This window comes from Neomonachus schauinslandi, chromosome 5 (genome assembly GCF_002201575.2).
Source record: "Neomonachus schauinslandi chromosome 5, ASM220157v2, whole genome shotgun sequence".
Classification (NCBI taxonomy): domain Eukaryota; kingdom Metazoa; phylum Chordata; class Mammalia; order Carnivora; family Phocidae; genus Neomonachus; species Neomonachus schauinslandi.
In genome coordinates, this window is record NC_058407.1 from 104,538,154 (window position 1) to 104,553,419 (window position 15,266).

The following is a 15,266-nucleotide window of genomic DNA, read 5'->3' on the forward strand; positions in this document are numbered from 1 at the left end:
AATAAGTTTAATTTTCTTCTAATCTCAAAACAATTTCCCTAATGATTAAGATTCAATTTAACAATTTGACCACCTGCATTTATCTTGCTCAGGTGACAGAGATTTTATATTAAAATTTTAATTTCCCCTGTGACTATTGTTGAAACCCAGGCTTAAAATTCCTACCCTCTTATCAGATGGGATTTTTCTTCCTTATGCTAATTTCCACACACACGGGGGGGGGGGGGAAGATGGCAGAGGAGTAGGGGACCCTATTTCACCTGGTCCCCGGAATTGAGCTGGATATCTACCAGACCACTCTGAGCACCCACAAAACCAGCCTGAGATGTAAGAAGATCTGGATCTCTACAAGCAGAATATTTGCAGGTGGTTGGTTTTGAGGTACGAAGCGGGGAGCTGTGATTCCCCGGGCAGATATCAGAGGATAAATGGCAGTGGGAGGGTGCCTGGCCATGGGGATCCTATACCAGTGAGTGACAGCCTCACACGTTGGGGATGGGGCACAGACTCCCAGACCTGTAGTGGCAGGGAAAGGACTTTAGGGCAGCCCTCAGGGCAGAAACCCGGAGCGGAAGGGGTTTTAGAAGCACAAAGGGCAGAGATGTGCCCCAACATAGAGGCAGGACTGGGAGCACTGTGGAGGGATGCACAACCCAGGACGTTGCAGTTTATAGCAGCACAGACAGAAACGGAGACAGTGTGGCCTGGAGAGCTCACTGAAGAACAGACTGCAATCTCTCTGCTCTGAGGCAGAGGGTTGGAAACAGTCTCTTCTGCTCTGACTCGTGGAAGAGATGCAGAAAGCCGCCAGGGAAAGCTGCCAGAGAAAAAAAGCCCCAAAGACTGATTCCCGCTGAGTCCATCCCCCGCCACAGGGGGGCAGGGCAACGCTGCCCAAACAGGGTTGCCTGAGTAACAGTGCAGCCGGCCCCTCCCGCAGAAGACAGGCTGGGAAAACAAGAGGCCAGCAACCCTAAGGTCCCAAGAAAACAGGTGCATCTTGCTTGGATTCTGGTCAATAATTTGGACTCTATACATTCCCTCAAACACCCATCAACAGAATGACTAGGAGAAGGAGCCCCCAAAATAGAAAAGACTCAGAGATCATAACTTATGCTGCAGATTTACAAATAGATGCAGATATAACCAAGATGTCAGAGATGGAATTCAGGCTAGCAATTGTGAAGACAATGGCTAGATTGGAGAAATCTATTAATGGCAACATACAGTCTCTAAGGGCAGAAATGAAAGGTGAATTGGCAGAACTTAAAAATGCTATCAATGAGATCCAATCCAATCTAGATAATCTAACAGCTAGGGTAACTGAAGCAGAAGAGTGAATAAGCGACCTGAAAGACAATATAATGGATAAAAAGGGAAAAGAGGAGTCCAGGGAAAAACAACTCAGAATCCATGAAAATAGAATCAGAGAAATAAATGATACCATGAAGCATTCCAATGTCAGAATAATTGGAATCCTGGGGGGAGTGGAGAGAGAGAGAAGACTAGAGATATATTTGAGCAAATCGTAGCTGAGAACTTCCCTAATCTGGGGAATGAAATAAAACACTTACGTCCTAGAGGCAGAGAGGACCCCTCCCAAGATCAAGGAAAACAGGCCAACACCCTGGCATGTAATAGTAAAACTTGCAAATCTTAGAACCAAGGAAACCATCTTAAGGGAAGTTAGGGGGAAGAGATTCCTTACATACAGAGGGAAGAACATCAGAATAACATAAGACCTATTCACAGAGACCTGGCAAGACAGAAAGGCCTGGCAAGACATATTCAGAATGTCCATTGCCGAGAGTGGAGATAAAGAATACTTTATCCAGCAAGGCTGTCATTTAGAATGGATGGAGAGATGCAGAGCTTCCATGACTGGCAGAAACTGAAAGAATATGTGACCACTAAGCCGGCCCTGCAAGAAATATTAAGGGGGGTTCTATAAAAGGAGAAAGACCCCAAGAGTGATATACAACAGAAATTTACAGGGACAATCTATAAAAACAATGTCTTCACAGGCAACATGATGACAATTAATTCATATCTTTCAATAATCACTCTCAACGTGAATGGCCTAAACATTCCCATAAAACGGCAGAGGGTTGCAGATTGGATAAAAAGACAGGACCCATCCATGTGCTGTCTACAAGAGACTCATTTTGAACCTAAAGATACATCCAGAGTGAAAGAGAAGTGGTAGAGCTCTATCTTCCATGCCAATGGACCTCAAAAGAAAGCTGGGGTAGCAATTCTTACATCAGACAAATTAGATTTTAAACTAAAGTCTATAATTAGAGACACAGAAGGACACTATATTATTCTTTTTTTTTTAAAGATTTTATTTATTTATTTGAGAGAGAGGATGAGAGGAGAGAGCGAGCACATGAGAGGGGGGAGGTTCAGAGGGAGAAGCAGACTCCCTGATGAGCAGGGAGCCCGATGCGGGACTCGATCCCGGGACTCCAGGATCATGACCTGAGCCAAAGGCAGTCGCTTAACCAACTGAGCCACCTAGGCGCCCGGACACTATATCATTCTTAAAGGGTCTATCCAACAAGAAGATCTAACAATTGTAAATATCTATGCCCCCAACATGGGAGCAGCCATCTACATAAGACAACTGTTAACCAAAATAAAGAGTCATATTGATAACAATACGTTAATTGTAGGAAACCTCAATACTCCACTCTCGGCAATGGACAGATCATCTAAGCAGAAAATCAACAAGGAAACAAGAGCTTTGAATGATACATCGACCAGATGGACCTCATAGATATTTACAGAACATTCCACCCTAAAACAACAGAATACTCATTCTTCTCGAGCGCACATGGAACTTTCTCCAGAATAGACCACATACTGGGTCACAACTCAGGTCTCACCCGATACCAAAAGATTGAGATTATTCCCTGCATGTTCTCAGACCACAATGCTCTAAAACTGGAACTTAATCACAAGAAAAAAATTGGCAGAAATTCAAACACTTGGAAGCTAAAGACCACTCTGCTCAAGAAAGTTTGGGTCAACCAGGAAATCAAAGAAGAACTTAAACAATTCATGGAAATCAATGAGAATGAAAACATATTGGTCCAAAACCTATGGGATACTGCAAAGGTGGTCCTAAGGGAGAAATATATAGCCATCCAAGCCTCACTCAAAAAAATAGAAAAATTCTGAATTCACCAACAAACTCTACGCCTTAAAGAACTAGAGAAAATGCAACAGACGATGCCTAAGCCACACATTAGAAGAGAAATAATTAAAATTAGAGCAGAAATCAATGAATTAGAAACCAGAAATGCAGTAGATCAGATCAATGAAACTAGAAGCTGGTTCTTTGAAAGAATTAATAAGATCTGTAAACCACTGGCCAGACTTATCCAAATGAAAAGAGAAAGGACCCAAATTAATAAAATTATGAATGAAAGGGGAGAGATACAATATAATAGATATAATAGATATAATAGAAACAATTATTAGAAATTATTATCAACAACTATATGCCAATAAACTGAGCAATCTGGATGAAATGGATGCCTTCCTGGAAACCTATAAGCTGCCAAGACAGAAACAGGAAGAAATTGACAACCTGAAGAGGCCAATAACCAGTAACGAGATTGAAGCAGTGATCAAAAACCTCCCAAAAAACAAGAGTCCAGGGCCTGATGGATTCCCTGGGGAATTCTACCAAACATTCAAGGAAGAAATAATACCTAATCTCCTGAGGCTGTTTCAAAAAATAGAAACAGAAGGAAAACTTCCAAACTCATTCTATGAGGCCAGCATTACCTTAATCCCCAAATCAGGCAAAGACCCCATCAAAAAGGAGAATTTCAGGAGCAAGATGGCAGAGGAGTAGGAGACCTGGATTTCGTCTCCTCTCAGGAATTCAGCTGGATAGGGATCAAACCATTCTGAACACCTACAAACTCAACAGGAGATCAAAGAAAAGAAGAGCAACAACTCTCTCATCAGAAAAGCGACCACTTTCTGGAAGGTAGGACGTGCAGAGAAGTGAATCCAAGGCGATATTCGGGAGGATAGACGGCGGGGGAGGGGCCTCCGTCGGCCGCTTCTGGCAAGTGATAGAACCATGGAGCACAAAATCGGAACTTTTAAAAGTCTGCTCCGCTGAGGGACGTCACTCTGGTGGCTAAGCGGGGGGTGGAACCCTCCGGGACAGTGTGGTCTCAGGACCCTCAGGGTCAAAGAAAGACCGGGGGGTGCCTGAGTGGCAGAGCTCCCAGGTAACAGAGCAGGGAAGCCGGCTGTAGAGGCGGAGCCCAGGTGCGGGCTCTCAGCTCGGGGTTGCCATAAACTGTGATCCGTGGCACAGTCGGGCCCCTGCTCCTCCAGCAGGGACCCAACAAGCGGCAGATCCGGGGAGACTCACCTTCCTCCCCCGGGAGGAGCTGCACGGGAGTGCACCGCAGGGATCTGCTGGGTTTGGAGACTCCACCCGGAGTCGGGTGCCAGAGATAGAAATGCGCAGTCACAGGCTGGGTGAGCACGGAGTGTGGCTGGAGACCGGGGAGACGGGAGTGACTGACGGCTTTTCTCTGGGGGCTCACTGAGGAGCGGGGCCCCGAGTTCTCGGCTCCTCCGGGGCAGAGATTGGGAGGCCGCCATTTTCACTCTCCGCCTCCAAAGCTGTACGGAAAGCTCGCAGGGAACAAAAGTCCCGGAGAGCAAACCTGAGCAGATTACTTAGCCGGGAGGGGGCAAGGGTGGGGCAATTCCGCCTCCGGCAGAGACATTTGGAAACCACGGCAACAGGCCCCTCCCCAGAAGATCAGCGAGAACAGCCAGCCAAGGCCAAGTTTACCAATCAATGAGAATGGCAGAACTCCAGCGCTAGGGGACTACTGCACATAGAATTCATGGCTTTTTTACCATGATTCTTTAGTCTTTCAAAGTTAATTTTTTTTAACTGTCTTTTTTTCTTTTTTTTTTCTTTTTGAATTTTTCTTTTTCCCTTTTTCAACCAACATCTTATCAATCCCTTTTTTTAAAAAAAAAATTTTTATTTTTCATTTTTAGAGTCATATTCTATCCCTTCATAGTAGTTACCCATATTTTTGGCTTATATATATAAGTTGTTCTCTCTTTAAAATTTTGAGATAGTTTCTTCTAACAGATTAAAATATACCCCAAATCTCTAGTATATGGTGTTTTCTATTCCCCTGCCTGATCACATCCTCTCCCTTTTTTCTTCTTTTTTTAAATCCTCTTCTTTCTTTTTTCAAACAACTTCTTATCAATTCCTTTTATAAAATTTTTTATAATTTCCATCTTTACAGTCATATTCCATCCCTTCATCATATCAACCCTTATTTTTGTACATATATAAGTTTTTCTTTCTTTAAAATTTTGGGAGGCACTTTCTTCTAAAAGACCAAAATACACCCCAAATCTAGTGTATGGCACTGATCTATATACCAGCCTGATCATATTTGATCACATTCTGGTTTTTTTGTTGTTGTTGTTGTTGTTTTGTTTGTTTTTGTTTTTATCTTTATCTTTTTCTTTTTTTTCTTTTTCTTTTTTCTCTCTTTCCCTTTCTTTTCCCACTGCTTCAAGTCTTTTCTGATTTGTTTAGAGTATATTTTCTGGGGACGTTGTTACTCTGCTAGCATTTTGTTCTCTCATTAATCTATTCTCCTCTGCACAAAATGACAAGACGGAAAAAATCACCTCAACAAAAAGAACAAGAGGTAGTACCGACTGCCAGGGACCTACTCAATATGGACATTAGTACGATGTCAGATCTAGAGTTCAGAATCATCACTTTAAAGATACTAGCTGGGCTTGAAAAAAATATGGAAGTTATTAGAGAAACCCTTTCTGGAGAAGTAAAAGAACTAAAATCCAACCAAGTAGAAATCAAAAAGGCTATTAATGAGGTGCAATCAAAAATGGGGGCGCTAACTGCTAGAATAAATGAGGCAGAAGAGAGAATCAGTAATATAGAAGATGAAATGATGGAAAATAAAGAAGCTGAGAAAAAGAAAGATAAACAACTACTGGATTACGAGGGCAGAATTCGAGAGATAAGCGATACCATAAGACGAAACAACATTAGAATAATTGGGATCCCAGAAGAAGAAGAAAGAGAGAGAGGGGCAGAAGGTATAATGGAGCAAATTATAGCAGAGAACTTCCCTAATTTGGGAAAGGAAACAGGAATGAAAATCCAGGAAGCACAGAGAACCCCTCTCAAAATCAATAAAAATAGGTCAACACCCCGACATCTAATAGTAAAACTTACGAGTCTCATAGACAAAGAGAAAATCCTGAAAGCAGCTCGGGAGAAGAGATATGTCACCTACAAGGGTAGAAACATTAGATTGGCAACAGACCTATCCACAGAGACCTGGCAGGCCAGAAAGGACTGGCAGGATATATTCAGAGCACTAAATGAGAAAAATATGCAGCCAAGAATACTCTATCCAGCTAGGCTGTCATTGAAAATTGAAGGAGAGATAAAAAGCTTCCAGGACAAACAAAAACTAAAGGAATTTGCAAACACAAAACCAGCCCTACAGAAAATCTTGAAAGGGGTCCTCTAAGCAAAGAGAGAGCCTAAAAGTAACATAAACCAGAAAGGAACACAGACAATATACGGTAACAGTCACCTTACAGACAATACAATGGCACTAAATTCCTATCTTTCAATAGTTACCCTGAATGTAAATGGGCTAAATGCCCCAATCAAAAGACACAGGCTATCAGACTGAATTAAAAAACAAGACCCATCGATATGCTGTCTGCAAGAGACTCATTTTAGACCCAAAGACACCCCCAGATTGAAAGTGAGGGGGTGAAAAACAATTTACCATGCTAATGGACACCAAAAGAAAGCCGGGGTGGCAATCCTTATATCAGACAAATTAGATTTTAAACCAAAGACTGTAATAAGAGATGAGGAAGGACACTATATCCTACTTAAAGGATCTATCCAACAAGAAGATCTAACAATTGTAAATATCTATGCCCCTAACATGGGAGCAGACAATTATATAAGGCAATTAATAACAAAAGCAAAGAAACACATCGACAACAATACAATAATAGTGGGGGACTTTAACACCCCCCTCACTGAAATGGATAGATCGTCTAAGCAAAAGATCAATAAGGAAATAAAGACTTTAAATGACACACTGGACCAAATGGACTTTACAGACATATTCAGAACATTCCATCCCAAAGCAACGGAATACACATTCTTCTCTAGTGCCCATGGAACATTCTCCAGAATAGATCACATCCTAGGTCATAAAATAGGTCTCCACCGGTACCAAAAGATTGGAATCATTCCCTGCCTATTTTCAGACCACAATGCTTTGAAACAAGAACTCAATCACAAGAGGAAAGTCGGAAAGAACTCAAATACATGGAGGCTAAAGAGCATCCTACTGAAGAATGAATGGGTCAACCAAGAAATTAAAGAAGAATTAAAAAAATACATGGAAACCAATGAAAATGAAAACACAACTATTCAAAATCTTTGGGATGCAGCAAAGGCGGTCCTAAGAGGAAAGTATATAGCAATACAAGCCTTTCTCAAGAAGCAAGAAAGGTCTCAAGTACACAACCTAACCCTACACCTAAAGGAGCTGGAGAAAGAACAGCAAATAAAGCCTAAACCCAGCAGGAGAAGAGAAATAATAAAGATCAGAGCAGAAATCAATGAAATAGAAACTAAAAGAACAGTAGAAAAGATCAACGAAACTAGGAGCTGGTTCTTTGAAAGAATTAACAAGATTGATAAACCCCTGGCCAGACTTATGAAAAAGAGAAGAGAAATGACCCTAATCAACAAAATCATGAATGAAAGAGGAGAGATCACAACCAACACCAAAGAAATACAAACAATTATAAGAACATATTATGAGCAACTCTATGCCAGCAAATTAGATAACCTGGAAGAAATGGATGCATTCCTAGAGATGTATCAACTACCAAAACTGAACCAGGATGAAATAGAAAACCTGAACAGACCTATAACCACTAAGGAAATTGAAGCAGTCATCAAAAATCTCCCAAAAAACAAAAGCCCAGGGCCAGTTGGCTTCCCAGGGGAATTCTACCAAACATTTCAAGAAGAATTAATACCTATTCTTCTGAAACTATTCCAAAAAATAGAAATGGAAGGAAAACTTCCAAACTCATCTTATGAGGCCAGCATTACCTTGATCCCAAAACCAGACAAAGACCCCATCAAAAAGGAGAATTACAGACCAATATCCCTGATGAACATGGATGCAAAAATTCTCACGAAAATCCTAGCCAGTAGGATCCAACAGTACATTAAAAGGATTATTCACCATGACCAAGTGGGATTTATCCCTGGGCTGCAAGGTTGGTTCAACATCTGCAAATCAATCAATGTGATACAATACATTAACAAAAGAAAGAACAAGAACCATATGATCCTCTCAATAGATGCAGAAAAAGCATTTGACAAAGTACAGCATCCTTTCTTGATCAAAACTCTTCAGAGTATAGGAATAGAGGGTACATACATCAATATCATAAAAGCCATCTATGAAAAACCTACAGCGAATATCATTCTCAATGGGGAAAAACTGAGAGCTTTCCCCCTAAGGTCAGGAACGCGGCAGGGATGTCCAGTATCACCACTGCTATTCAACATAGTATTGGAAGTCCTAGCCACAGCAATCAGACAACAAAAATAAATCAAAGGCATCCAAATTGGCAAAGAAGAAGTCAAACTCTCACTGTTTGCAGATGATATGATACTTTATGTGGAAAACCCAAAAGACTCCACCCCAAAACTGCTAGAACTCATACAGGAATTCAGTAAAGTGGCAGGATATAAATTCAATGCACAGAAGTCAGTGGCATTCCTCTACACCAACAACAAGACAGAAGAAAGAGAAATTAAGGAATTGATCCCATTTACAATTGCACCTAAAACCATAAGATACCTAGGAATAAATCTAACCAAAGAGACAAAGGATCTGTACTCAGAAAACTATAAAATACTCATGAAAGAAATTGAGGAAGACACAAAGAAATGGAAAACCTTTCCATGCTCATGGATTGGAAGAACAAATATTGTGAAGATGTCCATGCTACCTAGAGCAATCTACACATTCAATGCAATCCCCATCAAAATACCATCCACTTTTTTCAAAGAAATGGAACAAATAATCCTAAAATTTGTATGGAACCAGAAAAGACCCCGCATAGCCAGAGGAATGTTGAAAAAGAAAAGCAAAGCCGGCGGCATCACAATTCCGGACTTCCAGCTCTATTACAAAGCTGTCATCATCAAGACAGCATGGTACTGGCACAAAAACAGACACATAGATCAATGGAACAGAATAGAGAGCCCAGAAATGGACCCTCAACTCTATGGTCAACTCATCTTTGACAAAGCAGGAAAGAATGTCCAATGGAATAAAGACAGTCTCTTCAACAAATGGTGTTGGGAAAATTGGATAGCCACATGCAGAAGAATGAAACTGGACCATTTCCTTATACCACACACAAAAATAGACTCAAAATGGTTGAAAGACCTCAATGTGAGACAGGAGTCCATCAAAATCCTAAAGGAGAACACAGGCAGCAACCTCTTCAACCTCAGCTGAAGCAACTTCTTCCTAGAAACATCGCCAAAGGCAAGGGAAGCAAGGGCAAAAATGAACTATTGGGACTTCATCAAGATAGAAAGCTTTTGCAAAGCAAAGGAAACAGTCCACAAAACCAAAAGACAACCAACAGAATGGGAGAAGATATTTGCAAATGACATATCAGATAAAGGGCTAGTATCCAAAATCTATAAAGAACTCATCAAACTCAACACCCAAAGAACAAAGAATCCAATCAAGAAATGGGCAGAAGACATGAACAGACATTTTTCCAAAGAAGACATCCAAATGGCCAACAGACACATGAAAAAGTGCTCAATATCGCTCGGCATCAGGGAAATCCAAATCAAAACCTCAATGAGATACCACCTCACACCAGTCAGAATGGCTAAAATTAACAAGTCAGGAAACGACAGATGTTGGCGGGGATGTGGAGAAAGGGGAACCCTCCTACACTGTTGGTGGGAATGCAAGCTGGTGCAGCCACTCTGGAAAACTGTATGGAGGTTCCTCAAAAAGTTGAAAATAGAGCTACCATATGATCCAGCAATTGCACTACTGGGTATTTACCCCAAAGATACAAAAGTAGGGATCCGAAGGGGTACATGCACCCCGATGTTTATAGCAGCAATGTCCACAATAGCCAAACTGTGGAAAGAGCCAAGATGTCCATCGACAGATGAATGGATAAAGAAGGTGTGGTATATATATACAATGGAATATTATGCAGCCATCAAAAGGAATGAGATCTTGCCATTTGCGACGACGTGGATGGAACTGGAGGGTATTATGTTGAGTGAAATAAGTCAAACAGAGAAAGACATGTATCATATGATCTCACTGATATGAGGAATTCTTAATTGCAGGAAACAAACTGAGGGTTGCTGGAGTGGGGGGGTGGGGTGGGAGGGATGGGGTGACTGGGTGATAGACACTGGGGAGGGTATGTGCTCTGGTAAGCGCTGTGAATTGTGCAAGACTGTTGAATCTCAGATCTGTACCTCTGAAACAAATAATGCAATATATGTTAAGGAAAAAAAAAAGAAGAAGAAGAAGGTAGCGGGAGGGGAAGAATGAAGCGGGGGAAATCGGAGGGGTAGACGAACCATGAGAGACGATGGACTCTGAAAAACAAACAGGGTTCTAGAGGGAAGGGGGGTGGGAGGATGGGTTAGCCTGGTGGTGGGTATTGAGGAGGGCACATTCTGCATGGAGCACTGGGTGTTATGCACAAACAATGAATCATGGAACACTTCATCTAAAACTAATGATGTAATGTATGGGGATTAACATAAGAATAAAAAAAATTAAAAAAAAAAGGAGAATTTCAGACCAATATCCCTGATGAATATGGATTCCAAAATCCTCAACAAAATCCTAGCTAATAGGATCCAATAATACATTAAAAGGATCATCCACCATGACCAAGTGGGATTTATCCCCGGGATGCAAGGGTGGTTCAACATTCACAAATTAATCAATGTGATAGAACACATTAATAAGAGGAGGGAGAAGAACCAGATGCTCCTGTCAATTGATGCAGAAAAAGCATCTGACAAAATACAGCATCCTTTCCTGGTTAAAACTTTTCAGAGTATAGGGATAGAGGGAACATTCCTCATGTTCATAAAATCCATCTATGAAAAACCCACAGTGTATTATCCTCAATGGGGAAAAGCTGAGAGCCTTTCCCTTAAGATCAGGAACACGTCAAGTGCTCCACTCTCACCACTATTGTTCAACATAGTACTAGAAGTCCTAGCAAAAGCAATCAGACAACAAAAAGAAATAAAAGGTATTCAAATTGGTAAAGAAGAAGTCAAACTCTCTCTTTTCGCAGATGACATGATACTTTATGTGAAAAACCCAAAAGACTCCACCCCAAATTACTAGAAATCATACATCAATTCAGTAATGTGGCAGGATACAAAATCAATGCACAGAAATCAGTTGCTTTCTTATACACTAAGAACGCAACTGTAGAAAGAGAAATTAGAGAATGATTCCATTTACAATTACATCAAAAACCATAATATACCTCAGAATAAATCTAACCAAAGAGGTAAAGGATCTATACTCTAGGAACTACAAAACACTCATGAAAGAAATTGAAGAAAACACAAAAAGATGGAAAAATATTCCATGCTCATGGATCGGAAGAATAAACATTGTTAAAATATCTATGCTACCCAGAGCAATCTATACCTTCAATGCCATCCCGATCAAAATTCCAATGACATTTTTCAAAGTGCTGGAACAAACAATCCTAAAATTTGTATGGAATCAGAAAAGAACCCGAATTGCCAAGGAAATGTTGAAAAAGAAAAACAAAGCTGGGGGAATCACTTTGCCCAATTTCAAGCTCTATTACAAAGCTGTGATCACCAAGACAGCATGGTACTGGCACAAAAACAGACATATGGAACAGAATAGAGAACCCAGATATGGACCCTCAACTCTATGGTCAAATAATCTTCGACAAAGCAGGGAAAAAATAGGCAATGGAAAAAAAAGACAGTCTCTTCAATAAACGGTGCTGGGAAAATTGGACAGCCACATGCAGAAGAATGAAACTGGACCATTCTCTAACACCATTCACAAAGATAAACTCAAAGTGGATGAAAGACCTCAATGTGAGACAGGAATCCATCAAAATCCTAGAGGAGAACATAGGCAGTAACCTCTTTGACATCGGCCACAGCAACTTCTTTCAAGATACATCTCCAAAAGCTAGTGAAACAAAAGCAAAAATGAACTTTTGGGACTTCATCAAGATAAAAAGCTTCTGCACAGCAAAGGAAACAGTCAACAAAACAAAGAGGCAACCCACAGAATGGGAGAAGATATTTGCAAATGACACTACAGATAAAGGGCTGGTATCTAAGATCTATAAAGAACTTCTCAAACTCAACACCCAAAAAAAAATAATCAAGTCAAAAAGTGGGCAGAAGATATGAAAAGACACTTCTCTGAGGAAGACATACAAATGGCTAACAGACACATGAAAAAATGTTCATCATCATTAGCCATCAGGGAAATCCAAATCAAAACCACATTGAGATACCACCTTATACCAGTTAGAATGGCAAAAATGGACAGGGAAAGAAACAACAAATGTTGGAGAGTTGTAGAGAAAGGGGAACCCTCTTACACTGTTGGTGGGAATGCAAGTTGGTACAGCCACTTTGGAAAACAGTGTGGAGGTTCCTCAAAAATTAAAAATAGAACTACCCTATGACCCAGGAATTGCACTCCTGGGTATTTACCTCAAAGACACAGATGTAGTGTAAAGAAAGGCCATATGCACCCCAATGTTCATAGCAGCAATGTCCGCAATAGCCAAACTGTGGAAAGGGCTGAGATGCCCTTCAACAGATGAATGGATAAAGAAAATGTGGTCCATATATCCAAGGGAATATTACTCAGCCATCAGAAAGGATGAATGCCCAACTTTTACATCAACATGGATGGGACTGGAGGAGATTATGCTAAATGAAATAAGTCAAGCGGAGAAAGTCAATTATCATATGGTTTCACTTATTTGTGGAACATAAGGAATAACATGGAGGACATTAGGAGGAGGAAGGGAAAAATGAGGGGTGGGAATTGGAGGGAGAGATGAACCATGAGAGACTATGGACTCTGAGAAACAAACAGAGTTTTAGAGGGGAGGGGGTGGGGGGATGGGTTAGCCCCGTGATGGGTATTAAGGAGGGCACATACTGCATGGAGCACTGGGTGTTATACGAAAACAATGAATCGTGGATCACCACATCAAAAACCAATGATATATTGTATGGTGACTAACATAATAAAATTAAAAAAAAAAAGAATAGTAGTGGTTATCTGCAAGTAAGAATGGGGAGTGACAGCAAAAAGGCACAAGTTTTCTTTTTGGGTTAATGGAAATGTTATAAAATTAGATTTTGGTGAAAGTTACATACTTTGTAAAGTTACTAAAAATTCTTGAAGTGTAATCTTAATATAGGTGAATTTTATGGTGTGTAAATTTTATCTCAGTAAAGCTGTTTAAAAACTTAAAAAAAAAAATTCCTCCCCCCCACACAAAATGAGTAGAATCCATAATTTTGAAAGACACTTTTTTTTTTTTTTGCGAACAGTATTCATTCAGGATGATGTAATCTCTGGTTTTAAAAGTAAATCTGTTGTGAGCCACATTTAGTGCCAATAGTATATAAAACAATAGCTGTCCTGCAGTGCCCAATCTAGTTCATTCATTACTGCTGGTGCCAAAAACATTAAGGAACACCAAGGAAGACAGACAAAACAAAACTAAAACAACCATTTCCTTCAGCCTTTCTTACTGAATAATTATTTCCTCTGTTTATGTGATATCTCCTTCCTTAGGCCTATTTCTATATATGTCACCCTTATAAATAGTGGAAACATTGTGAATGGAAAAAAATTTACATCAATTGCTGGCAAATGCTTTAGTTATTTCATTTAAAATGGGATGAAAATGAGAAGGACAATACTACCCTTTTGTGATAGGTCATCTGAAATGGAAAATTGAAATGAAATGCTTTTAAAATAAATCCACATAAATATTCAACTTGTTGTTGTTGTTGTTGTTGTTCTTGCAAGCAGGGAAATTGTGTTTGATTGTTTTTCCTTGTTTGCATGTGTATACATGTTCATGTACTTATCCATTTATTCAGTAAAAGCCTTTATTTTTTTTCCTTCTTTTTGAGTGAATTGATAAAACAGATTTGTGACAATGTATTCTAAAATTATAAAAATACTTTTTAAAACACATGGTACACTTTCTGAGCTCCTTTAATTCATCCAGAATGATTAATATAAGAAGACAAGTTAACTCTAAAATGGAGCAATATCTTGTTTTAAATGTGCCCATTTGTCAGAGAGATAATCCATTGACTTTTCTATTGAATTATTACTTTGGAATATAGAAGCTTCCATATTTAAATCATGCCTTCTCTTCAGCCAGGGCTTTCTGGCAGTATGTGAATGAGGTAAAATAAAAATGCAAGTATCTCAGTTGTGCCACTTTTCTCAAAATATATGCATAATAATATATGTTACAAAAATTATTAATTAAAAATATTAAAAGACTTTGCAAAGTTAAACTTCTTTAATGTGAACTTCTCAGAATCTCTAACATAGTGAAACACTTGCAAGTTTTCAACTATGTACCAGGTAAGAAGTAACTTGAGGCAGTTTTCCCTGTATATCCTTATCCATAAATTGCTCTGTGGTGTACTTCTCTAGGCTGTTGTTCTTCCTAAGATAGACTGGTAAATGTTTCAAGAAATGGTAGCTGTTCAAGGATGAAATGGGACAGTTTGCAAAACCTCAGAACCTGAAAACATGACTAAATGACTGAAGCAGGAAAGGGAGAGGCAGGAGTGAGACTAAGGAGAGGAGCTTGGACTTCTTCCCATTGGCTGAATGTTTACTCAACAGTTTCAGAATACACTTATTAGCAATAAAGACATGCTTCTGGGACACCTGGGTGGCTCAGTCAGTTAAGCATCTGACTCTTGATTTCAGCTCAGGTCATGATCTCAGGGTTGTAAGACTGAGCCCCAAGCTGGGCTCCACAGTCAGTGGGGAGTCTGCTTGAAATTCTCTCTCTCCCTCTCCCTCCTCCTCTGCCCCTCC